This window comes from Hemitrygon akajei, chromosome 5 (genome assembly GCF_048418815.1).
Source record: "Hemitrygon akajei chromosome 5, sHemAka1.3, whole genome shotgun sequence".
Lineage (NCBI taxonomy): Eukaryota > Metazoa > Chordata > Chondrichthyes > Myliobatiformes > Dasyatidae > Hemitrygon > Hemitrygon akajei.
Window position 1 is genome coordinate 51,817,002 of NC_133128.1, and position 25,171 is coordinate 51,842,172.

At 40.1% G+C, this 25,171-nt stretch overlaps 1 protein-coding gene and 1 long non-coding RNA gene across 6 annotated transcripts in view; one reads left to right on the forward strand and one right to left on the reverse strand.

Annotated features, from left to right (window-relative positions):
* Positions 1 to 25,171, forward strand: part of bcor (BCL6 corepressor) — a 283,650-nt gene that overhangs the window by 65,978 nt on the left and 192,501 nt on the right. The window contains exon 1 of one of the 5 annotated variants that reach the window (XM_073045547.1): positions 19,157 to 19,185. The exons of the other annotated variants lie outside the window; for them this stretch is intronic. The gene's annotated coding sequence lies outside the window, so the exon portion shown is untranslated. Of the gene's footprint in view, positions 1 to 19,156; positions 19,186 to 25,171 lie in introns of those variants that run through there. 5 annotated transcript variants of the gene reach the window in all.
* Positions 17,566 to 19,575, reverse strand: LOC140727787 (uncharacterized). The gene is made up of 2 exons (XR_012098925.1): positions 19,405 to 19,575; positions 17,566 to 17,822 (listed from the first exon to the last, which is right to left on the reverse strand). It is a non-coding gene; the product is annotated as an uncharacterized lncRNA (long non-coding RNA).

A 25,171-nucleotide genomic window follows, 5' to 3' on the forward strand; every position in this document is an offset into this window, starting at 1 on the left:
TTGTCATGCCTCCTCTAAATGGGATATTTCTGTATTAATAACTTCTGTCAACCCATTAGTGGTGAATTCAACCTTTAAGCTGAGATCGATGCATTAGCAATGAAATAACTACAAGTACACCATTTCCATAAAAAGTCTCAATGTGATTTTACAGGAGACATCATATACCAACCAGCATTGTTAATCATGAGCCATATTAGTAGCAATGAAATGATATACTTGATAGAAACTCATGCCAAAGACAGTTATTAACTTTGGTTTCTTGAAGTATTTATGTATTTTCGGACAGGGAATGTAAAAGTTCTCACTGTCCTTGCAATTGAAGATACTCAATTATAATATGAATTAAACTGAAAGTAAGCATGCAGGTACAGCAGGCAGTGAAGAAAGCTAATGGCATGTTGGCCTTCATAGCAAGAGGAGCTGAGTATAGGAGCAAAGAGGTCCTTCTGCAGTTGTACAGGGCCCTGGTGAGACCACACCTGGAGTATTGTGTTCAGTTTTGGTCTCCAAATCAGAGGAGGGGCATTTTTGCTATTGAGGGAGTGCAGCATAGATTCATGAGGTTGATTCCCAGGATGGTGGGACTGTCATATGTTGAAAGATTGGAGCCACTGGGCTTGTATACACTAGAATTTAGAAGGATGAGAGGGGATCTGATTGAAACATATGAGATTATTAAGGGATTGGACATGCTAGAGGCAGGAAACATGTTCCCGATGTTGGGGGAGTCCAGAACCAGAGGCCACAGTTTAAGAATAAGGGGTAGGCCATTGAGAACGGAGTTCAGGTAAAACTTTTTCACCCAGAGAGTTGTGGATCTATGGAATGCTCTGCCTCAGAAGGCAGTGGAGGCCAATTCTCTGGATGCTTTCAAGAAAGAGTTAGATAGAGCTCTTAAAGATAGCGGAGTCAAGGGATATGAGGAGAAGGCAAGAATGGGGTACTGATTGTGGATGATCAGCCATGATCACATTGAATGGCGGTGCTGGCTCAAAGGGCCGAATGGCCTACTCCTGCACTTATTGTCTATTGAATTAACTTGTGATTACTGTGTGTAGGCTTATTGATAAATATAAACTATGCATCAGTAATAACTTTCAGATCAGTTTTTTAATACTTCATTACCTGTGTGGTTTTACAATTACAAGAAGGAAGAGTTAATTAATTAGTATTTTACTGCTTCTATACTTTTAGATGTTATGCTTTATTAAAAAAAACAAACTTAGCTTCCTTAGTCCCAAATCCTCATCTAGTAGAGTCTAAATGGCATTTGTTTAAAATATTCTGTTAATAATTTCTCCTTTATTAATCTCCATCTCATTGTCATTACTCATTGTACTGGCAGACTTGAACCATCTGTGCTTTCTTTTGGATGTTCAGTTCATTGCCATTTATCACCATTCCAATTTTCTCAGTATTAAGTTTCAGAGCATGTGTATCAAACCATTTCTGCCACTGATATATTTTGTCCAGTACAGGTAGTATATTGCACAAAGTCCTTTTAAGTCCATGTTTACTTGTCAAAATGAAAAGATGTTTTTTGTAAAAGCTCCATAGGTGCTTCACTATAACATTTCTTTTATTGATCTTAAATTTTCTCAGTTGATGCTCTTGAATGCATCCCAGGCTATAATTTTCCATTCTGAAAATGAATGGACAGAAATATCATCGGCTAACAAGCAGAGAGGAGCAGGAAACCTTAGGCATTTTTCTGCTCTGTGATGTTAAATTATTTATTATAGGCAATGCCATAGGCTATTTCAAAATTACTTAATTTTGCTATTACATTGAGGTTTGCAGTCCATTACTTTCAAGCATCTGAGAAATTATTCAAGTTGGAAGCTAAAGTTGTGCTGCTGGTTGTTCTGCATATGTGCCCAAATGCTTGGTGTGTTGATTATTGATCTCTTGTAATTTCTGTCAGTTCCTGGTAGTTGGTTCTATTCGGTAAGCTTAATGATATCAGAGGTCAGTGCAATTGGAAATTATACTGGCCTGCGGTGGCATTTAGGGGGGATTTTGGAAAGGAATGGGGCTCAGGAATGGATCTTATTTTAGTTGGGGAGCACAAAACCTTAACAATAATGCACCTTTCCAGTTCTCCAGCTCCCCCATCACCCAGGTCATGTCCTTTTCTCATTGCTACCATCAACAAGGAGGTACAGAAGCCTGAAGATGCACTCTCAAAGTTTTAGGAAGTTTCTTCCACTCCACTATCAAATTTCTGAATGAACAATGAACCTATGTTCACTACTCAATATATTTTTGCTTTCTTTTTGCACTACATATTTAATTTAATTGTTTTAAATGTATTATTGTAATTTATAGTTTTTTATTATTATGTATTACAATTCTCTGATGCCTCAAAACAACAAACTTCAGGACAGCCACTGATATTAAACCTGATTCTGCTTCTGATAAAGTCAGCTGTGCCTCAATTCATAGTATACTTGTAATTTTTAGAAAGTTATAGGTTAGGCCCCAACCCAGTTTATTAACCAGAAAAATCCAAGGTTTCACACGAGGACACCATAGTCCTGGAGGAACGTTGTTTCGTTTTTACTGTGTACTGTACCAGCAGTTTATGGTCGAATTGACAGTAAAAAGCAACTTGACGACATAAGTGAAGTAACATGCTGCTCTGTTAGAAGCAGTTTATTCAGGATGAAATACCAAGACACTCTCCACTCTTTCACATGGACATAAAAAATAAGTCTATGCAACTATTTTGAAGAGTTATAGGCAAGCTATACCCAGTATATAACCAGTTTATGGATGATGTAAAGTATGCTGGTGTTGTGGATAGTGAGGAGGATGGTCTCTGGTTATATGAAGCTAGCAAGTTGGTAGAGCAGTGGTAAATGGAATTAAATCCTGATAAGTGTGAAGTAATGCATTTTGGGAGGTCAGATTAGTATAGGACAAACACAATGAATGATTGGACTCAAAGGGTTTTTTTTTTACAAAGTGGGATTTTGGTGTTCAAGTCCAAAGTTTTCTAGGGTTGTAGCAGAAGTAAAGTGGCAAAGAAGCCAAATGGGATGTTAGCTTTGTGGTATAGAATATAAAAGCAAGGATGTTTTGGTACAAATTTATAAAATTTGATGATGAGGCTACATATGGAGCTTTGTTATATATGGAGCTATGTTTTAGATTCCATATTTTAGAAAGAATGTGATTGCTCTGGAGAGGGTGCTGAGGAGATTCACCAGGATGTTGCCCAGAATGGAGTTATGAAGAAAAACTGGAAAGGCTGGTTTTATCTTCCTTAAAGTGGGAAAGGTTGAAAGGAACCCTAATGGAGTTACACAAAATTATGAAGAACATAGATATAAGGATAGATGATAATAAACTTTTCTCCATGGCAGAGGTAATCAGTGGGCTTGGGTCCAAGGCAAGGAATAATAAGCTGAGAGGGGTTAGAAGTTTTTTTTTTCATGCAGAGGGTGGTTATAGTTCAGATTGCAGTGCTTGAGAGGGAGATCAATGGAAAAACTTCCGCATTTCAGAAGTATTTTGATGCAGGGCACAACCATGTTTTTCTGCCTTGCAACCTCAAGTCTGCTGCTAAAGAAATGCAAGTCTTTTTCCTGACAATTTTTGTTACCTTTCAGGTGATGACATTGGAAAGGAACATATAATGAATAGTCAAATTACTACTCTATGTTTTTCATCTAAACCAAGATTGAATTTCATCTCACTTGTTGATGTAAATGGTTAAAATCTTGTGGATAATGCCAAATCCTAAATTCCTTCTATGTGCTCCCAACTTCAGAATAATAGACCCTACTTTCGCAGAGTGACACTTTTTTAATCATCCAGATCAGTTCTGATTGTTTCACAGTGACATTGACAATCTTAACAATTCTGCCATTCTGATTCTCTATAGTATTTTTTGATGTTAAAATGACAGAAATTACCATTTAAGGCTGAATGAAAAATCCATGCAATGACACCAAATTATTTTTAGCTGTAGAGTCATAGAAAATTTATGATACAGAAAGAGGCCACTCAGCCCATTCTGTCCCTGCCAGTTAAAAAGTGGTGTTTATAATTTTCTTTTATTTTTCTTGTGAAAAGCTACTTAGTCATGAGATGCCTTTCAGTCACAATCAAGTAGCCATTTTTCATCTAGTGCTTAGATGTGCCAAGAATGTTACCGCCAATGATATTCCTAAGAATATAGGAAGACAAAAGAAATAGAAGCAGAGGTCAAATGGCTTCTTGGACATATTTTCCACTGAATAACATTATCGATGAGCCTCTATTTCATCCACTTTTCCCATATAATTTCTTTAATGTTGAAAGATGTTGTACTCATGCTCAACAACTAAACAACCACAGCTCTTGGACAAAAAAATTCCAGATATTTACAAGGTTCTGAGTAAAGAAATTTCTTATAATATCAGCCCTAAATGGCTGACACCTTGTCTTGAGATGACAACCTCTTTCAACCTCTCAGCTTGAGGAAATAGTGCCTCCACGTCCTGAAAAATTGATACCAGTCCATGGGGAGATAATTGGGAAAGCTCACAAAAAATAGGTGTAAAAGAGTGTGTTGGGGAGAAAGAGTAAAGTTCAAGGTAAATGTATTATCAAAGTAAGTATATGCTTACTTACACATAAAAACTTGAGATTCATTTTGTTGCAGATATTTACAAGAAAAATAAAAAAAATACAATAGAATTTACAACAAAACTAGACATAAAGAATGACTGACAAACAACCAACGTGGCCAAGTCCATGCGTATATTTAAGGCAGAAGTTGATCATTTTCTGATCAGTCAGGGGATCAAAGGATATGGCGAGAAGGCTGGTGTATTGGTGTTTGGGGTTGAGTGGGATCCAGGATCAGCCATGACAGGATGGCAGAGCAGATTCAATGGGCTGAATGGCCTAATTCTGCTCCTATGTCTTATGGTCCAATGTGCAAAAGAAGCCAAACTCTGCAAATAGAAATAATACTGATGACATGCATTGTAAAGAGGCCCTGAAAGTGAGTATGTATGTCCTAGAATCAGTTCAAGGGTTGTGGTGATTGAAGTTATCCCACCAGTTCAGGTGCCTGAATGTTGTAGGGTAATAACTGTTCTGAATCTGGTGCTGTGGGACCTAAGGGTTCTGTAACTCCTGTCCAATGATGGTAGCAAGAAGAGAGCATGGTCTTGATTGTGAGGGTCTTTGATAATGGATGTTGCTTTCTTGTGGCAGCACTTCATGTAAATATACTCAATGGTAGGGAGGACTTTTCTAGTGCTAGTCTGAGCTGTATCTACCATTTTCTGTTACCTTTTCCATTCCTGTATTTTGGTGTTTCCATATAGGCAGGATACTCCGCTGTGCTTCCTTAGAAATTTGTCAAATTTTTTGGTAACATACCAAATCTACACAAAATTCTAAGAAAGTAGAGGTGCCGTGGTGCCTTCTTTGCGATGATACTTAAATGCTGGTCCCAGGATAGATCTTCTAATATGTTCACATCATGGAATTTAAAGTTGCAGACCCCTCCACCTCCAATCACCTAATGAGAACTGGATCATAAACCTCTGGCTTATTCCTCCTGGAGTCAATAATCAGCTCTTTGATTTTGCTGATCTTCAGTGAGAGTTTGTTGTTGTGGCATTACTCAACCAGACTTTAAATTTCCCCCCATATGCCAGTTTGTCACCATTTTGACAGTGGTGACTTAAATAAAGCATTGGTGCTGTGCATAGCCGCACAATAATAGCTATAAAAGGAGTAAAGCAGGGTGCTAAGCACATAGCCTTGTGATGATGGTGAGTATAGCAGAGGTGTTGTTGCCAATCTGTACAAGCTGGGGTCTGTCAGTGAAGAAATCGGCAATACAGTTTTACAGGTAGGTACTGAAGCCCAGATCTTGGTGCTTAGTGATGAGTTTTGAGGGGGTGGTAGTATTGAATGCTGAGCTATAGTCAAATACGAACATCTTGACATATACATCTTCATTGTCCAGATGTTCCAGAGCTGAATGAAGAATCAATAGAATGGCATCTGTTGTTGACCTGTTATGATACTAAGCAAATTGGAGTGGATCCAGGTCTCTCCTCAAGCAGGAATTGATATACTTCTTGACCAGCCTCTCGAAACATTTAATCACAGTGGATATAAGTGGAAGCTACTGGAAAATAGTAATTGAGGCAGGTTATCATATTCCTCTTGGGCACTGGTATGATTGAAGCCTGCTTGAAGCAGATGGGTGCCTCAGACTGCTAAAGCAAGTGGTTGAAGATGTCCATAATCACTCCAGCCAGTTGATTAGCACAAGTTTTCAGTACTCAGACAAGTATGCCATAAGGGCCTGATGCTTTCCATGGATTCACCTTTGTGAAGGATGCTCTCATGTCGACCTCAGATACTGAGATCATAGGGTCATTTGGGTTGTAAGGGTTCATGAAAGTGCCTCCATGTTCTGTCAATCAAAGTGAGTATAAAAGGCCTTGAGCCCATTGAGAGCAAAACCTTGTTGTCATTTATGTTGTTTGGTTTTGCTTTGTAGGATGTGATAGCATTCCAGCCCTGCCACAGATGTTGATTATCATACTGTGATTCAAGTTTATTTCAGATTTGCTACTTTGCACATGAGACGGCCTTCTGGCAATCATACCCGGACCTCTTGTACTTTACCAGATTGCCAGTCCTGAAGGCCATTAATCTTGCCCTCAGCTGATTTTGAATTTCTCGGTTCATTCAGAGCTTCTGATTGGAGAAGTTTCTGAATGATTATGTAGGGACACACTCATCGACAAGTGTCCTTATAAGTCTGTGACAACTGTGGAGTATTCATTGTGGTCCTCTGTTGAGGCCTTGAATATGGCCCAGTCCATCAACCTGAAGAAATCCCATAACTACTCCTTTGCCTTCTGTGACCACCTCTTTTTTGACCTTACCTGTAGTACCTTGCTCCTTAGTCTCTGCCTATATGCAGGTAAGAATTGGGCAGCCAGGTGGCCATATTTCCTGAAATACAGTTGAGGGATGGAATGGTAGGCAATCTAGCAATAGTGTAGCAGTGGTTGAGTGCTTGGGTCCTGCAGGTGATGTGCTGATGGTAGCTGGGTAGAGATTTCATCAAGCTAGCCTGATTGAAGTCCCCAGTGAGGATATGAATAGTGTCAGGGTAGTCCATTTCTTTTTTGTTAATCATAGCACTCAATACATTAAGTGTTAGCCTGACATCTAAGCTAGGTGGTATGTAAACCACAGTCAGGATCACAGTGGCCAACTCTCTCAGTAAGTAGAATGGTCAGCACTTAATTATTAGATGTTCCAGGTAGAGAGAACAAGAAATAGACAAGACTGTTATGTCCAGGCACCATGATGAGTTTATTATGAAGCAGATGCTGCTGCTTCTGCCCTTTCCTGATGCAGTTCCCAGTCCACCTAGTGGATTGTAAAACCCTTGGACTAGAGTGCAATCTCCAGAGTGTGTGGGGGAGAGCCATGTCTCAGTGAAACAAAGAATGCAGCACTCACTCACTTCCCTCTGAGCAATCTTGCACTTGGGTCCTCTATCTTGCTCTCCAAAAACTGTACATTGGCCAGGAGGATGCTTGGGAGCACTGGTTGCGTTCTTCACTTTTTCAGTCTGGTCTGAAGTCCCATCAGGTCACTTCTAGTTGCCATACCTACATTTCTGAGAATCTAATTGCCAAATCTCATCAAGAGATCGTACAAGTTTGTATGATTGCTAAGCGCATTTAGATGATTCAAAGGTGAAATTCTTAAAGGGAAAGTCCAGGCTCCAAATTGCAGTGATAACAATTCAGAAGATGTATATACAGTGTTTTTACAGGGTAAAGGGTATCATTGGATGCTAACAATAGCTCTTCCATGCTCCCTTGGAAACTCCAACACAGGAACCATTTGAAATTTTAGATGTCATGAGCCAACTTAGCATTGACATCTCTGATAGATTCTACACAACTCTTAATTGTATCATTCCTGACATTCCGACATTCTCCAGTCGTGGTATGGAAGATGACAGGGTGCAGCCCCATGGATGACCGATTCCAGGCCGGTGCTACTGAGGCGTCAGGAACATCAGGATTTTGTGGTGGCAGATGCTGCGAATGGAATTCTCTATAGTCACGCAATCTCTCTCACACCCCCCACCGCACTCTCAACCTCCCGCCCCGGCACTCTGCCCCCCGCACTCTCCCTCCCCCCGCACTCTCCCTCCCCCCGCACTCTCCCTCCCCCTGCACTCTCCCTCCCCCCGCACTCTCCCTCCCCCCGCACTCTCCCTCCCCCCGCACTCTCCCTCCCCCCGCACTCTCCCTCCCCCTCACTCTCACCCCCTACTCTCAAATTCCCCCCCTCACTCTCTCACACCCCCCAACTTCACTCTCTCTGGAGAGTGAGAGCCTGTGGCATGTCGAATTGTTGGGTAAACAATAGTTTTTGTTGACTGCAGATCCTGGTCTTTCTTTCAGTACTTTGCTGTTACTTTGATGGACGAGGGGTACTGATACTTTTTGCTGAAATGGGTGGGGTGGAAGGGGGGATGTTGATGCTTTGCTGCTGCTTGCACAGCACAGGGAGAGTAGAGGAGAGAGGGCTCTGGGGTTCTACTGTTTTTCTTGGATGTCTGCAAAGACCAGGTTTTCAAGTTGTGTACTGTACACACTCTGATAATAAAAGGAACCATTGAGTAGTCACAGAAAATAAGCTTTTATTGACTTTAAAAAATCAGCTTATTAAGCAGGATTCTGTTTAAATGCCTTTTACCATGCATTAACTTATTTACATGCCAATATTATAAAATTTGATTTTATCGCGGCAGCAGTCATGTAATTCACAATATGAAGAAGCTTCTCATTTCATTTATGACTTATTCAGAGAAATGTTTTGGTCCTCTCATTATAAGTAGCACAAATCAGAGAGGTTCTTATTTAATTTGTTTTACTCCTATATTGACTAAATCATACGAGTCAGAATATGATGTGAGGAGACCACTGAAAAATTCTGCTTATTACACATACATATTTGGTAATAATGTTCATGTGGTAGCCAAGTTGATAATTGTATTTTGTAGTACCTAGTGTTGCTTTTAGTTTGATAACTTTTATAATTCCTTTCATTAATTTATATTTTATTTCTGTGCATACAGGAGGGGGTATATAAACAATTAGTGTCAAGCTACTCAGGGATTCTGGATTTTAAAGTTACCTTTTCCATGCACAAAAATTGGTCTTAAAAGTGTTTTGCAGATTGTTTTAAAATAGTTAAAGGGTTTAAAACAGATACAGGAGAAGCTCAAGTTGAACATTGACTCTGTAAACTTTGGTGATAGTATCTTTAAGCTTTTACAGCTATCTTTAAATAAATTCATAATGTTTCTGTTGGCCCTCCCCAAAGATTTGTTTTATTGTGAATTTGGACATTATTGGACACAAAAGTAGTTTAAGAAATGATGGCTATAGAGCACCTAGAAACATTTTAATACTTGTGTAAATGTTTTTGTCCTCTGCTTCCAATTCTCCATTCAAATATTAACTTCCTGCTGGCTACACATGTACTCATGCTGGTGCATTTAGTTGTAAAGCTGGCCTGCAATCATGATACTGTACTTTCATTTCCACCTTATGATGAGGTTTATAAAAAAAAGTTAACTGTGAATTCCATATTATTGCACTTTTTAAAGTAGCGATGCACTGGGTGAGGGCGTTTATTCTGCCGGTGTCAGTTTAAAAATGCAACCATAAGTGGTATGCTGTAAGTTTGGCCAGAGTATTAATATGGCCAAAGCAATTAATACGTTGGCAAACAGGAGAAAATCTGCAAATTTTGGAAATCCAAACAACACACACAAAATGCTGAAGGAACTCAGCATCTATGGAAAAGTGTACAGTCGACCTGGAGAGGGAAAGAAGAAGTCAGAGGTAGAAGTGGGGGAAAGGGAGGAAGAAGTACAAGGTTGCAGGTGATAGGTGATACCAGTAGGGGTGAAGTAAACTAGGAAAGAGATAAAGGGTTGGAGAAGGAGGAATCTGATAGCATAAGGCAGAAGACTGTGGAAGAATGGGAAAGGGAGGAGCACTAGAGGGAGGTAATAGGCAGTTAAGGAGCTAAAGTGAGAGAGGGATACAGGAATGGGGAATGGTGAGGGGGTGGGGTCATTACCAGAAGTTCGAGAATGCCACATCATGTTGAAGGCTACCCAGATGGAATATAAGGTGTTGCTCCTCCAACCTGAGTGTGGCCTGATCCTGGCAGTAGAGGAGGCCATAGATTAACATGGGAATGAGAAGTGGAATTAAAATGGATGGCCACGGGGATATCCTGCTTTTTGGCCATAATGAAGGTGCTTGGTGAAGCGGTTTCCCAATATATGTTGGGCCTCACCGATATACAAGAGGCCGCACAGGGATCACTGGATATAGTAGATGACCCCAGTAGACTCACAGTTACTGAAGTGTCACCTTAGTTGGAAGGACTGAATGGTAGTGAAGGGAGGGGGGTGTAGGGGCAGTTTTGGCACTTATTCCACTTGCAAGGGTAAGTACCAGGAGGGAGTTCAGTGGGGAGGAATGAGTGGACAAGGGAGGCGTGTTGGGAGCAATCCCTGCAGAAAGTGGAAATTGTGCGGAGGGGGTGAGGGCATTATTAACAGTGGAGGAAGGGAAGCCCCTTTCTTTGAAGGAGGAGGACACCTCACTGGTTCTGGAATGAAAAGCCTCATCCTGAGAGCAGATGAAATGGAGACAGAGGAACTGAGAGAAGGGAATGGCATTTTTACAGGTGTCAGGGTGGGAATAAGTATAGTTCAGATAGCTGTGAGAGTCAGTGGGTTTATAAAAAAAAAAATCAGTAGATAGACCTCTCCGGAGATGGAGACAGAGAGATCGAAAAAATGGGAGGGAGGTGTCAGAAATGGACCTAGTAAATATGAGGGCAGGGTGGAAGTTGGAGGGAAAGTTGAAATCAACGAGCTCAGCATGGGTCCAGGAAGCAGCACCAATGTAGTTGTTGATGTACCATAGGAAGAATTGGGGAGTGAGCAATGCCAGTGTAGTCTTGGAAAAAGGCAGGCATAGCTGGGACCCATGCAAGTGCTCATCACTACTGCTTTAGTCTGAAGGAATTAGAAGAGCCAAAGAAGAAATTATTGAGGGTGAGGACCAGCTCTGCCAGACAGAGGAGAGTGGTGGTGGAGGGGAACAGGTTGGGTCTGTTGTCTAGAAAGAAATGGAGAGCTTTAAGACCATCCTAAAGGGGGATGGAACTGTATAGGGACTGGACATCCATAGTGAAAATGAGACTATCGGGGCCGGGGAACTTAGTCATAGAAAAGATTTAGAGCATGTGAAGTATTACGAATGTAGGTAGAAAGGGACTGAAGCAGGTTTGATAAACAGAGTTTAGGTATGCAGACACAGGTTCAGTGGGGTAGGAGCAGGCAGAAATAATGGGACAGTTGGTTTTTGGATCTTGGGTAGGAGGTAGAAACTGTGTGGATAAGGAAACTATGTGGTTGGTGGCAGTGGATGGGAGATCCCTCATGGATAAGGTCAGTGACGGTGCTGGAGACAATCATGTGGTGCTCCTTCAGGGTGTCCTGTTCAAGAGATAAGTAAAAGGTGATGTCAGGGAATTGCCACCTGGCCTCAGCAAGGTAGAGGTCAGTTTGCCAGACTACTACAGCACTTCCCCTTGCCTGCGGATTTATGGTAAGGTTGGGATTAGTGTGCAGAGAGTGGAGAGCCACACATTCAGAGGGAGTGAGGTTAGAATTGGAGAGAGGAGTGTTAAAGTCGTGGCAGTAGATGTCTTGTTGGCAGCAGTTAGTGATAAAATGAACCAGATCTGACAGAAGAGCAGAGTGGGGTGAGAGAACAGGTCATTGGTGTCGGCTGCAGAGTCCTCCTCACTGAAGTAGACATTGAAAGGGAAGGAGAGCTCGTCTCATGGCTGGTTTGGAACTGAACATATTTCTTCGGCCAACATAATATCTATATCCCTCCATTTTCTCCACATTCATGTGCCTGTCTAAATATCTCTTAAAAGTCCCTGATGTATCTGCCTCTACCACCATACCAGGCATCACATTCCAGGCACCCACCACTCTCTGTGTATTAAAAAAATGTTCCCCTCACACCTCCTTTAAAATTCCCCCTCTTAACTTAAAATCATGCCCTCTAGTATTAGACATTTCAACCCTGGAAAAAGTTACATTCTGTCTACTCTATGCATCTCATAATCTTATAAACATCCAGCAAATCTCCTCTCAGCCTCCACCACTCAAGAGGAAACAACTGAAGTTTGTCCGATGTCTTGTTACAGCGCATGCCTTCTAATCCAGGCAGCATCCTAGTAAACCTCTCCTGCACCCTCGGCCAAGCTTCGACATCCTTCCTATAATGGGGCAACCAGAACGGTATGCAATACTCCAGATGTGGCCAAACTAGAGTGTTACCGTGGACCAGGAATTCCCACATTTGTGGGGATATTACATTTTTTCAAGGAGACCTTGACAACATCTTTGACTTTATTTTCTATCAATCTCTATCTTTTACCATGATGGGAATACATAGTCTGTTGTGAGAGTCTGATGTTGGGGATTTGAATAATTTGGCCAATTTATTGGAGTAACTGAGTGCCTTAGTACAGGAGATGCTGGCTTGAGAGATAGCGCTAATGTTGGCCTGCTTATTCTGCCAGTGCATTTGGAGGATTTTGTGGAGACAGCAATGATAATATCTCCCAGTGCTTTGGAGCTATTTGCTGCAGTTAGTTATTTGATGTCTCAGAAACATCCAAGATAGCAGTGATCACAACTTGTAAATCTTGAGTTTTGAGTCCACTGGTGTGATGAGGCTACACTTAGATTGGAGGAAAAACACTTTATATTCAGTTTGGGTAGTCTCCAACCTGATGGCATGAACATCGATTTCTCGAACTTCAGATAACTTCTGAACTCCCCCCCCCCCCCCCCCCCCCCAATCTTCTCCTTCAGCATTTCCCATCTCCTTTTTCCTCTCTCACCTTATCTCCTTGCCTGACCAGTGCCTCCTTCTGGTGCTCCTCCCCCCCCACCCCTTTTCTTTCTTCCATGGTCTTCTGTCTCTTTTATCAATTTAGCTTCATCACCTCCCCCTTCAAGTTTCACCTATCACCTTGTGTTTCTCTCTCTCCCCCCACCTTTACATCCACTCCTCAGCTTTTTTTTCTCCAGTCCTGCTAAAGGGTTATGGCCCGAAATGTTAACTGTACTGTACTTGTTTCCTAGATGCTACCTGGCCTGCTAAATTCCTCCAGCATTTTGTGTGTGTTGCTCGGATTTCCAGCATTTGCAGATTTTCTCTTGTTGGTGACCTGGGATAAAAGTTTTTAATACATGTTATAGATCTATGGCATGACTCTTTTCACACTGACCTTTCTGTAAAAGTTCATTCACATTTTAAATGGAAGTGTGAGCAGTTTTGTGTCATAATGATAGAGCAGTTAACACTATAAAGAGCAGGAATCTAGTGTTGCAGAATGCCCCTGGATTGTATGGTTCTTGAAGATGAAGTTGCACTTCAGAATCAGCTGAGGCCTTGATACAGTATAGTAATTTTCAAGCAATGTATGAAACAATTTTGACTTTGTATCAACATTGTTGTATATATGTGTGTGTGTATATAAATGTGTATATTCCAAACTTTTTGAAGTGCTGTAGAGTAGGTTTGAAGTTTGATTTCTTGAACTTGGAGATTTCCTCTTAATGCAATACCTAAAGAAATGCGAGATACCTAAAGAAATGAGAAGACTCATTCCATACAACATGTTATTTAAAGCTATCACAGTGCATTTTACTGTGGAAATACTGAGCAATGATATCACCATTGCTGAATTTGTAATTATGCTGCTGCATGAAATTCAAAATGAAAGGAAGAACCTTGTAGAAACCATGATTTTTCTAATAACAGGATTCAACCAGTCCAGAACACTGACTTTCCTGCAGCTGTGGCAAGCGATCTCTTCTCTCAGTTTTCAACCGACCTTTATTCTGAATAAGCTGCAAGGAAAAGGTGAAGTTTTCCCTGTAGCAGTGTTGGCTAGGAATCAATAACTTTCAAGGACTGTAGTTCACATTTGGGGAAAAGAAGGGTATGGAAAAATGTAGCAAATGATTGAAATACCACATTTGAGGCATGTGAATAGGATGACTGAATTGGAAACTATATGGTTTGGGAGACAGTATTTATTTAAAGCATTATACACAACCATTACTTCTGAATGTATTTATGCAATACCTACAAGGCATACTTCTCCTTTCTTTGGTCAAATTAACATGCATGTAACAAAAATCAAGGACTCAGGCTTTCAGTTCCAAACCAGCTTCTGCTTTTTAGGGGCTTCTCAGCAGAGTCAGCAATCATAGTTGTAGAAGCAGTGGTGTCCAAAGAGCTGTTCCTTTCACCTCCGCTCCTAACCCATGCTTGAATGCACAATTGTCATTGTTTGGTTTCTTTTTAAAACACAAACTCATTTTCCTAGTTTTGAATTCAGCAACACACCAATGAACTGCAATCAGAAAGAATAGCTTGCAACACCTCTCTGCGATTACTTTGAACAGTGGTTCAATTCTCAGCCCCCTACCATACTCTGTGCACTTATGGCTACATGTCCAGATTCTACTCTGAATGCATCTTCAAGTTTGCAGATGATACCACTGTAGAGGGCTCTATTTCAAATAGCAATTAGCTGGAATACAGGAAGGAGATAGCAAGCTTAGTAACAGGAAGTCATGACAACTACATTTCCCTCAATGTCAGCAAACCAAAACAGCTAGTCATTGACCTCAAGAAGTGGGGAGTGGGCAGTGTACATACTTGTGTCTAAATCAACAGTGTTGAGGTTGAATCCTTCACGTTCTTAGGAGTGAACAACCAAAAGCCTGTCTTGGTCCAACCAGTAGATGCCATAGCCAAGAAAGCCTTTGCTTCCCGAGGAGGCTAAAGACATTTGGCATATTCCTAGTGACTCCAACCAATTTTTATCAATGCCCCACAGAAAGCATCCTATCCAGATGCATCACAACTTGTATGGTATCTGCTCTGCATGTGACTGCAAGTAACTCTAAAGTTTTCCCAGGTCAGTGCATCATGGAAACTAGCATACCCTCCATAGACTCTGTATATTTTCTTTCTGACTCGGTAAAGTGGTCAACATAATCAAAGATCCCACCCACCTACCCTGAACATCCTTCCTTCCACTGGGGAGAAGATACAAAAACATGAAAGCATGTTCCATAAGGCTCATGGATAGCTTCTTACCCTGCTGTTATAAAACTATTGAATGGTAACCTTGTACTATAAGGTGGATTCTTGACCTCACAATCTACCTTGTTATGATCTCTCACCTTATTACTTAGCTCCATTGCACTTTCTTTGTAACTGTTAAGCTTTATTCTGCATTTCATTATTATTTTACCTTGTAGTATGTCAATGCATTTAATGATTTGATCTGTACAAACAGTATGCAAGACAACTCTTCACATGTATCTCCATATATATGACAATAACAAATTCCAATTCAGCACATGAAGAATCTGGTACAGAATGTAATGGCTCAGTTCTTTGCATAGTAGTGCTAAATGTTTGCAGGAAAAATGCACAGGAAGAATGCACTGATGGCCTAAGAAGCAATGTTCTCAATAAGTACCACCAAAGCATGGGACTAAATGAACAACAAATGCCAGCTTTATCTATCTTATTTAATAAAACTATGTTTGGCTTGAGAAACCAGCCCCCAACATCCCATTGCTCCCATGTTTACTTAATGGAGTGATTTAAATGACTCACACTGATAAGCACAACTATATTTTTGCACTTAAAATCTGTTAAGCTTCTTGGAGGTTGGAAGTGTGAGTTGAGTCCATCTTGCTTCAAATTAACGTGTTTTCTATTCAAAAGGTTCTATTGTGATGTAAGATCTTTCCCATAGTATGGCACGTACAGTATTAGCAATTGCGAAGAAGCCACATCAAGAATTCTGCTCATTAGTTGTTTGAGGTTATTTGGTATATGACCAACGGCACTTGCAACTTCTGTAGATGTATGGTGGAGAGCATTCGGACTGGCTGCATCATAGATCCTAATGGAGGCTCCAATACACAGGATTGTAGAGGCTACAGAGTGTTGTGGGCTCGACCAACTCCATCATTCGCACAACCCACCCCTCCATCAAGGATATCTTTAAGTTGCAATTCTTCAGGAGGTAGCATCCATCACTAAGAGCTATCACCATCTAGGACATGCTCTCTTTTCATGACTTTGATTTGGGAGGAGGTATAGGAGCCTGAAGGTCCACACTCATTGATTTAGGAACAGCTTCTTCCCCTCTACCAAGTTTTCCAAATAGTCAATGAATACTACCTTGGATTCCTTTTTTTTTTGCTTTTTTTTTGTAATTGGAAGTCATTTAATGTAGTGTACTGCTGCTACAAAACAAATTTCATATCATGTAAACTCAGTGATAATAAACCTGATTCTGATACTGTTTTATTGATGATGGCCAAATTTAGGTTAAGTAAAATTAGGTGCTGTTCATTTCAGTGATTTGGAAAGGCATAAATCTTGTGGTGCAACTGATGGATGAGTTTGAAGCTTAGGTGTTGGCTTAAGCTTAAGCAATATTCCTCCCATACCTCCCATAACCAACAACATAAAGAACAGATTGCCTAATTAGCAGACTCCAAAGTAAGGTGGAATGCTTTGAGGAGAGCTGGCAAAACTGAGAATCAGGTTTAATATCACTCGCATAATATCATAAGCAAAGTAAAAGTATATTTGTTTGTATATTAAAAATCTCTTGAAAAAATATATACACAGATTTTTGCAGTTCACAGTGCAATACAAAGCATGCATTTAACTATTCTCAAAAACTCATAACAACAAATATTTTCTGGAAATGGCTGCTAATTAGTTTGATACCAACAGTGAAAGGATCTATAGATAATTCACCAACAGTTCATTGGTATGGTATCATTAACATAATATCATCAATTGTCATTTTTGGATATTTACAAAAGCCAGTGTTTGAAACCTGGTGAAGGTGATGCAGATATGCTTTTGCACTTTCAGATGATCCACTACTAGGCACAAACAAGAATATTATAAATGCAGGTATGTTGGTACACTGTGCGCTAACAAAACTAATTCCACAAGCAGGGTCTGCTAGTCTGCGTAATACCTTTATTATACACTGCAGTGTCATTTACTGGACCTCGGATAGCATTTGAATCTTTTGTTAATGAATTGAAAAAGAGTATAGAGCACACAGAGTCCTTTGTACGTATTACTAGCATCCTACAAATTACATGGTAATTATGGAGTCTGTAAGAAACGCACGACATCTGCTCTAAACGTTTAATAGATCTGCGATTTGAAGGATCTGATGGAGAGTTTTGAAATAGTAGATTATAGCAGTCTCCTGTGATAGTAGAATCGTCCAACGACTCACACAATATGTCACTGTTTTATGTATACTCCCCGTGGTTTTCTCTATTATTTGTGTAGACTTCAGAGGTTTAAAACAAAAACTGAGGAGATCATAGACAAAGAAAATTACCGTTTTTATTTGTTATTTGAGATGCTGGATATATTGTCGATTTTTTTAAAATTTAAAAGGAGGGAACTTTGAACAAATTCCTGCCGCGATGTGGTGCCGCCAGCTGTGTTCTGTGTTGGGGGTCAGGCGGTGAAATTTGAGCACGCATCACGTGCTTTTCAGCAACTCCCTTGAGGCGTGACCCGGCTCCCCTGCTTCCCAGCACTGAGTGTGCTAAACGTAAATAACCACATTTGTATCTGCTATACATGGCAGAGAATAAACGATAAACTGTAGACAATTGTGTGACTTGTAGTCACGCAGATTAATTTTAAAAGCTATATGTTAGGACAGGCATGAATATGATCATTGCATTTCAAACTGTATTTAATCCCCAATGCACTTTCCCCAAGTTGCAGTCTTGTAACAGTAATGTACTGTTGTGATTTTGAGCCTTAAACATTGCTGAACAAGTCAATTCACCTGTGGCAGGCAATTACACGTGTTATAATTATACGTGTTATGGCGTGGTATGGTAACACCAATGCCCTTGTGTGGAAAAGCCTACAAAAAATAGAGGATACAGCCCAGTCCATCGCTGATGAAGCCCTCCCCACCACTGAGCACATCTACTTGGAGCGCTGTCTCAGCACAGCAATATCAATCAGCTAGGTATGTTCTCTTCTCGCTTTTGCCATCATAAAGAAGGTACAGGAGTCTCAGGACCCGCACCATCAGGTTCAGGAACAGTACTACCCCTCAACAATCAGACTCTTGAATCAGAGGCGATATTTCACTCAACTTCACTTGCCCCATCACTAAAATGTTTCCACACCCTTGTGGACTCATCTTCAAGTACTCTTCATCTCATGTTTTTGATATTGATTGCTTATTTATTATTATTATCCTTATCTTTTTTGTATTTGCACAGATTTTCTTTTTTTGCACATTGATCGTCCATCCTGTTGAATGCAGTGTTTGATTCTATTGTGTGGTTTTTTTTTGGTATTTACGCTGATTGGCCACAAGAAAATGAATCTCAGGGTGTGTATGGTGACATGTATGTACTTTGATAAAAATTTACTTTGAACATTGAACTTTGATTGCAGTGAATGGACATGCCAACTAATCACTCTTCTTAATTGTAACAGTGTCTAAGCACATTGCTAATAATTAATCCCTCAACAATACAATTATTTTCTGATTTTGTGGTGTATGGAACGCACCTTGGATTGGCAGACTTCAATTTTATAATGGATGACAACAGCACGCAAGTATGCTGCATTTTCAGTCAGCTTTGGTTGCCTTCATGGCGGTCAGTTTTATTTTTTAAAAATATATCGCGTTAGTCAAATATGCAGGTTATTCTTTCAACTGAGTGAGAACCGTATCTTTCAAATCATAAATAGATTGATAAGCTTTACTTCTTCTTTGAGTTTGTACGCTTCAGCCAATGTGCAAAAAGCAGTGAGCATCGTGTTAGCTGGCATTTAAACACACATAAAGATCGCGGCGTTGTTGTTGTTGGTGTGTGTGTGTGTGTGTGTGTGTGTGTGCCGCCTTCCGGCGGAGAAGCACATTATAACATTACCAAGCGCCACCTTGGTACTACTGAGCATTACTAAGGTCAGTAAATGTTATATAAATGCTTGTTAGCCAACTAAACGTATTTAAACTAGGTTAAAGCATACCCACATTTGCGGATTTGTGTGCATGAAATCTTTTACACGGTTAGGATCAGTCTAAAGGATGTACACGGTCGGAACCAGAATGACAAGGGGTATATACAGTATTTATGACAGGAAAGGGGAGCAGATAAATAAACTAAAATGTGAATCCACTTACTTGTTCTTTCTAAAAACCGCTTTGTGATGTTGGGGCTCACACAAAGTTGCTCAGATTCCATATAAAGAGCAAACAAGTTGAACATTTCGGGATTATGCATCCTTGCAATGTTTTAGATGACAATAACGGAAATTAATGCAGAATACGGTACAACAATTGACCGTTGACTAGAGTTAGTGCAACAGACTTGATCGGAACCGTATGTTCCACTCTATTTAAATGAAGCGTGTTCTGTAAATTTATCACAGGTCATAAAAGACAGCTTGCTTCTGTAATCAGCAGGAAGCATGTCGGACTTATGACGGAGGTTCGGTGGCACTGCTGATCTTTATCCCGTGTTTAAAGGACTCTTGTCTGGCCGCATTGCAAACTGAAGCTTGAAACAAAAATGATACTCGGAACCAAAGTGATACTATCTCCTGTTAAGTTTTAATCGTAACAGATATCTATAGCTCGCAGTTTTGGGGTGATGCGTGTTTGCGATGAGATATATGTTTGTTTAACAATGCAAATAGTTTTTAGTGAGGCTCATTGGTTACTTATAATCTGGCATTTTTTGATGCAGCAGTTGTGGCTGTCACTTGGCCGTGTATGAATCATACTAAGGTCACTTATTTGATTTCACGAATAATTACTTCAGTTTCAGGTACAGTAAACATGCCTGTGGTTTGTGTGAGACAAAGGGCACTTTCTGTCGCTCTCTCTTCCATTTTAAGACACGGAAGGTTATCTTGGAACTCGATGAAAATAGTGTACCGTGCGGTTGGGTCTGTTATTTGGAGTGACACAGGACGTTAAAACATTCTATTTGGAAATTGAATGTCACGTAAAATTAAGTTTACTTGAAATTGTCCGTGTCACTCACGACATATTAAAATATTTTTTAACAGAAGTGTAGATTTTAGTAATAACTTGGCAATAAAAGCTGATTCTCGCCGTCATGATGTACGTTCGCACTCGGTAGTTTTTTCTAGAATGAATGAACTAGTGTTGCACGGTTGCGTGTTGTATTGTGCAGCATCTGCGCAGCAGACGAAGAAGTAAAGGTTTTAACGGAGAAGCTTTGCGTTAAGGTCGTGTCAGGGTGTGATGAAGACGATTTAACAGGGGAGTGATGAATTGCTGCTGTGAAGATCGATCGTGTATGAAGTAGCGTGCGTTGTAAGTGGTGATTAGATATTCGTGTTTGTATGGAAGGAGTATCTGTTGGGCGCTTGGTGCTGAATTTGTACACACGCTGGAAGTCAGAAGTCGCAAAGTCGAAATCTCTTCTAAAATCAGGTGGTTAGAAAATTATTTTGACATATTTTCGAATACTTTTGTGCATGTCCTTCGACATACCTGTCCTTTATTCGGATAGATTTCAAAGAGGAATGTCAATATAGTTTGAATGGTCGAATCAAAATGTCATAACTTTAATTGAAAATCAAATTAAACTGCAGATTCTTGAAATCTGAAATGAAAACAAAGTACCAGAAACCCTCAGCATGTCAGGCAGCAATGATTTGGGCAAATTCTTTCTCATGCTCCTGGACAGGGTGAAAGTTACTTGGATTTCTTACTGGTAAGATGGTATCGCTATGATTATCTTGTTATCTCATTTGTACTATTTTGTATTGAGCAGTTTACCTCTTGCGGATGAACTGATCAGAGTTGGGGTGGTGGTGAGGGGGTGGCGTTTTCGAGAGAGGGGTCACGAGACGCGATAATGTGACGTTCCATGTGAAGTTAGGCGTAGATCTGAAAATTGAGCAAATTGTCGATTTTTAAAAATTTTCCAAAAAATAAACAGAAGATTCTGAGAATGTTAACAAAACTAAAAAGGAATGAGGTGAGCAGAATGGCAAACTGGAAATACCTCCAAAGTGGAACGAGTTTATGAATGAAAAATTTGTCAGGCAGCATCAATAGAGAGCAAACATTGTTAACGTTTCTGATCAAAGCTCCTTCATCAGAACTGCTAGAATTCTGATGGCTACACAATGGTCTGAGATTAACTGTTTCTCTTTTCACAAATGCTGCTTGACCTACAACATTTCCAGCACTTCATTTTAATTTTAGACTTACAGCATCTGCAGCTTCCCCCCACCCCCAGAAGTGAGAGGGCTGCTTGTCAATCAAAGGCATTCCAAAGCAGCTACTGCTTTGAAGAACAGTCAATGGAAAGAGAAGACAATAATGTGTACAGAATGTGGGGAAAGTGAGGACAATATCAATCGATAGTTTGATGCACAGCTGATACTAATGGGTGTGAGAATTCTTGTTCTGTTCCCATGAATTAATATTGCTTTCTGTGGCCGTGAGCATCTGGTAGAGATGCCAAGATTTGCCAACCTTCTGGGATAATCCAGGAACAAAATTACACTTGTCTTTATTTTTTCAATTGTGTTTATTACCTTATGGCTACAGAAGGAGTCAACCTCCTCTACCCCTTCTGATTTTGTTGAATATTGGCATTACTTTTGAAACTTACCATTCTTTAGGAACCCCTTCAGAATCTAGGGCTTGTGTTCTGCAACCAAGGCATCCACAGTCTCTGCAGCTGTTTGTTTTAAGACTTTGGACTGCATCTCACCAGGGTCTTGATGAGTTGGGAACTGCTTAGCCTTTAGCCTCATCAGCTTGCATGCAAGTTCTTTTTCTGGTGATTAATTCAAGTTGCTCCTTCCATTGATTATGAATTACTATTAGGATGTTTTTGGCATCTTCTATTTTGAACTCCAATCCAAAATTAATTATTTAGACTTCGCCATTTCTCTATTTCCTTTTATTAGTTCCACAATCTTGCTCTCTAAACACCAATATGTACTCCCACTGCTATCTTTTTTTTAAATTTACCAGTAGCAGGTTATATTGTCTACATGTTCATTATTTGGTATTTATGCTTTCCATTAATCTTCCCAACATTGTTTGATTTTTCTTTTAAAATGATACTGTGCATCGTCTTCTAGATCTTTTCTTTCATACTGGAATATACTTTTGCTGAGATTTAATTATTCCCTTAACTATTATTAACTATTCCCTTAAATGTCTGTCATTGCTGATCTACATCTTGCCCTTTTGTGCTATTTGCCCAGTTCACCTTAGTGAGCTCTGTTTTTACACCATTAAAGAGCGGAAGGTGGGGGGGGGGGGGAGGGGAGGGGAAGGAAGGAAGAAACAGAAGGTGATAGGTGAAACTGGGAGGGGTGAAATAAAGAGCTGGGAAGTTGATTGGTGAAAGAGATACAGGACTGGAGAAAAAGTGGGATCTCCCAATGGCCACCCATTTTAATTCCACTTCCCATTCCTATTTCGACATGTCCATATATGACCTCCTTTACTGTCACAATGAGGCCACACTCAAGTTGGAGGAGCAACAACTTATACGCTGTCTAGATAGCCTCCAACCTGATGGCATGAACATTGATTTCTCAAACCTCTGGTAATGCCCCCCCTTTTCTATTCCCCATCCCTTTTCCCTTTCTTATGTTATCTCCTTGCTTGCCCATTGTGTTTCTCTGGTGCACCTCCCCCTTTTTCTTTCTTCCATGGCCTTCTGTCCTCTCCTATTAGATTCCCCCTGTATCTGTTTCACCAGCTGACTTCCCATCTCTTTGCTTCACCCCTCCCTCCTCCCAGTTTCATCTATCACCTTGTGTTTCTTTCTCCCCTCCCTCCACCTTCTAGCTCTGACTCCTCATCTTTTTTTTCTATGGTCTTGCTCAAGGGTCTCGGCCCAACACGTCAACTGTACTCTTTTTCCATAGATGCTACCTGGCCTGCTGAGTTCCTACAGCATTTTGAATATGTTGCTTGGATTTCCAGCATCTGCAGATTTTCTCTTGTTTGTGATTGAATTTTATAATATTTTTCTTTGGTGGCGTATGTTCTACTTTTTACTGATGCACTTCTTATAGGGCACAGGCTGCTGGCCCCTAGCATGGGCTCTCAGGAGATGCTGTGTTAGACAATAAGGTTATGTTAATTGGACCTGACAACACTACGTTATTTAGTTCAAGGAAGTTTGCAGACCAAACTGATATTATCACTCAGCACATCAGATAGGTGATCAATCAATAGTTGGAAGATTTGTGTATTTGGAGAGTCAGTATTAATTCACAGCATTAATTTTGGGTGTCTGGGATCTCTGTCCCCAAAAGATTTTAGGCCATCTGTGTGAAGTCACCAGGTAGTAAAGTAAAACAGTATAAATGTAAGAGAACAGTCAGGCTTGCTAGGAATAGTCAAGGAATGAGAAGAAGAATGACAGAAAATTGGGCAACTAGAACCTGTACCTGTGCTTTCAATTTCTAAAACAGGCAACTCATTCATCTGCAACTCATTGGTATGTCTTTTCAACTTATAGGAATTGTAGGAAATCTTGTGTGTTTTAGAAGTTGTTTGTAATTTTGATCTTTTATAAAATAGAAATCTTTAAGTATTAAATCTGTTTTAAGAATTTTTTTTCTAAATTTCAACATGTATCACTAAAAATAAATGAACACTATGCTCTGCACTGGCACCAGCCTACCCACCATCAAGAATACTCAGAAAGTTGTTAGGTAAAACCCCAGTAACATCATGAACATCAGTAACACCCACCTTGCTCATGGACTGTTTGTCCCACTCCCATCAGGGAGGAGGCTATGTAGCATCCACAACAGGACTATCAGACTCAAAAACAGTTACTTGCCCCAAGCAGTAAGGCTGATCAACAGCTCCAGCCACTAGTTCACCCCCCACACCCCCAACCACCATTACTTTATCATTTCCTGTCAGTCACCTTATGTAAAGACACTCCTGTGCCTAGCATCACTTTATGGACATAAACAATCAATCTCTGTATATAAGCTGTCTTCTGTATTTATATTGTTTTTATTAACTATTACTGTGTTTTTTAATCTTTTTTTGTACTGCACTGGAGCTGGAGTAACAATTATTTTGTTCTTCTTTGTATTGGAAATGACATTAAACATTCTTGAATCTTGTACTGTGTTTAAACTACTTCATTAGCTGGAAGTATCTCATCCAGGAGGAGGAGGGACCTACTGCACAAATAGGGGGTATTGGCAGCTAAACTCTCCATGTGGATAAACTGGGAAGTGATCTAGCTTTTGAAGAGTAGATGGCTAACCTCCTGTTCGTAAGGGTACCCATACCTATTTATATTGGATAGGGCTTAAGACCTTTACTGTATTTGAGTTCAGAATTTTGCAGAGAGGAAACTCAATACCATCACATTAATTATAGTTTGTTGGTTGGAATATAAGTGTTATTGATTTTGCCTTTGGATGACCATCTTAAACTTTACTACCCAGCTATTAATTTGTTCGTACACCTTGCATTTTAACCACCAGGCCCACCCCAATTCCTTCCTGCTCTGTCCCATAACTTTTCCATTGATAAGATCTCCTTTCTACCTCTGTAATATCTCCTATTTCTGTTTATATTTCTCCTAAAACTCTCAACAATGATTTCTTTATCTCCATTGCTCTAACTCTGAATTTCATTTCAATCTTTATCCATGTTTTCAAATCCCTTTGACCTCAGATCTCCTTTCCTTGTGAACTGTTCCTTTCTAACAATTATTGGAAATCCATTTGTTCTGTTCTGCCTCTTTTGCAGCCTTAATTACTGTGCTACACATTTGGTGGCTGCAGTTTGATTCTTTATTGGAGGCCAATCATTCAGCCAGCTTGCCCCTAAATTGTGCAATTTTGACTTTTAATCTCTGACTTTATGCCTTGCTCCTATGATGAGCAAGGTGGCTGAAGAGATTGTAGAT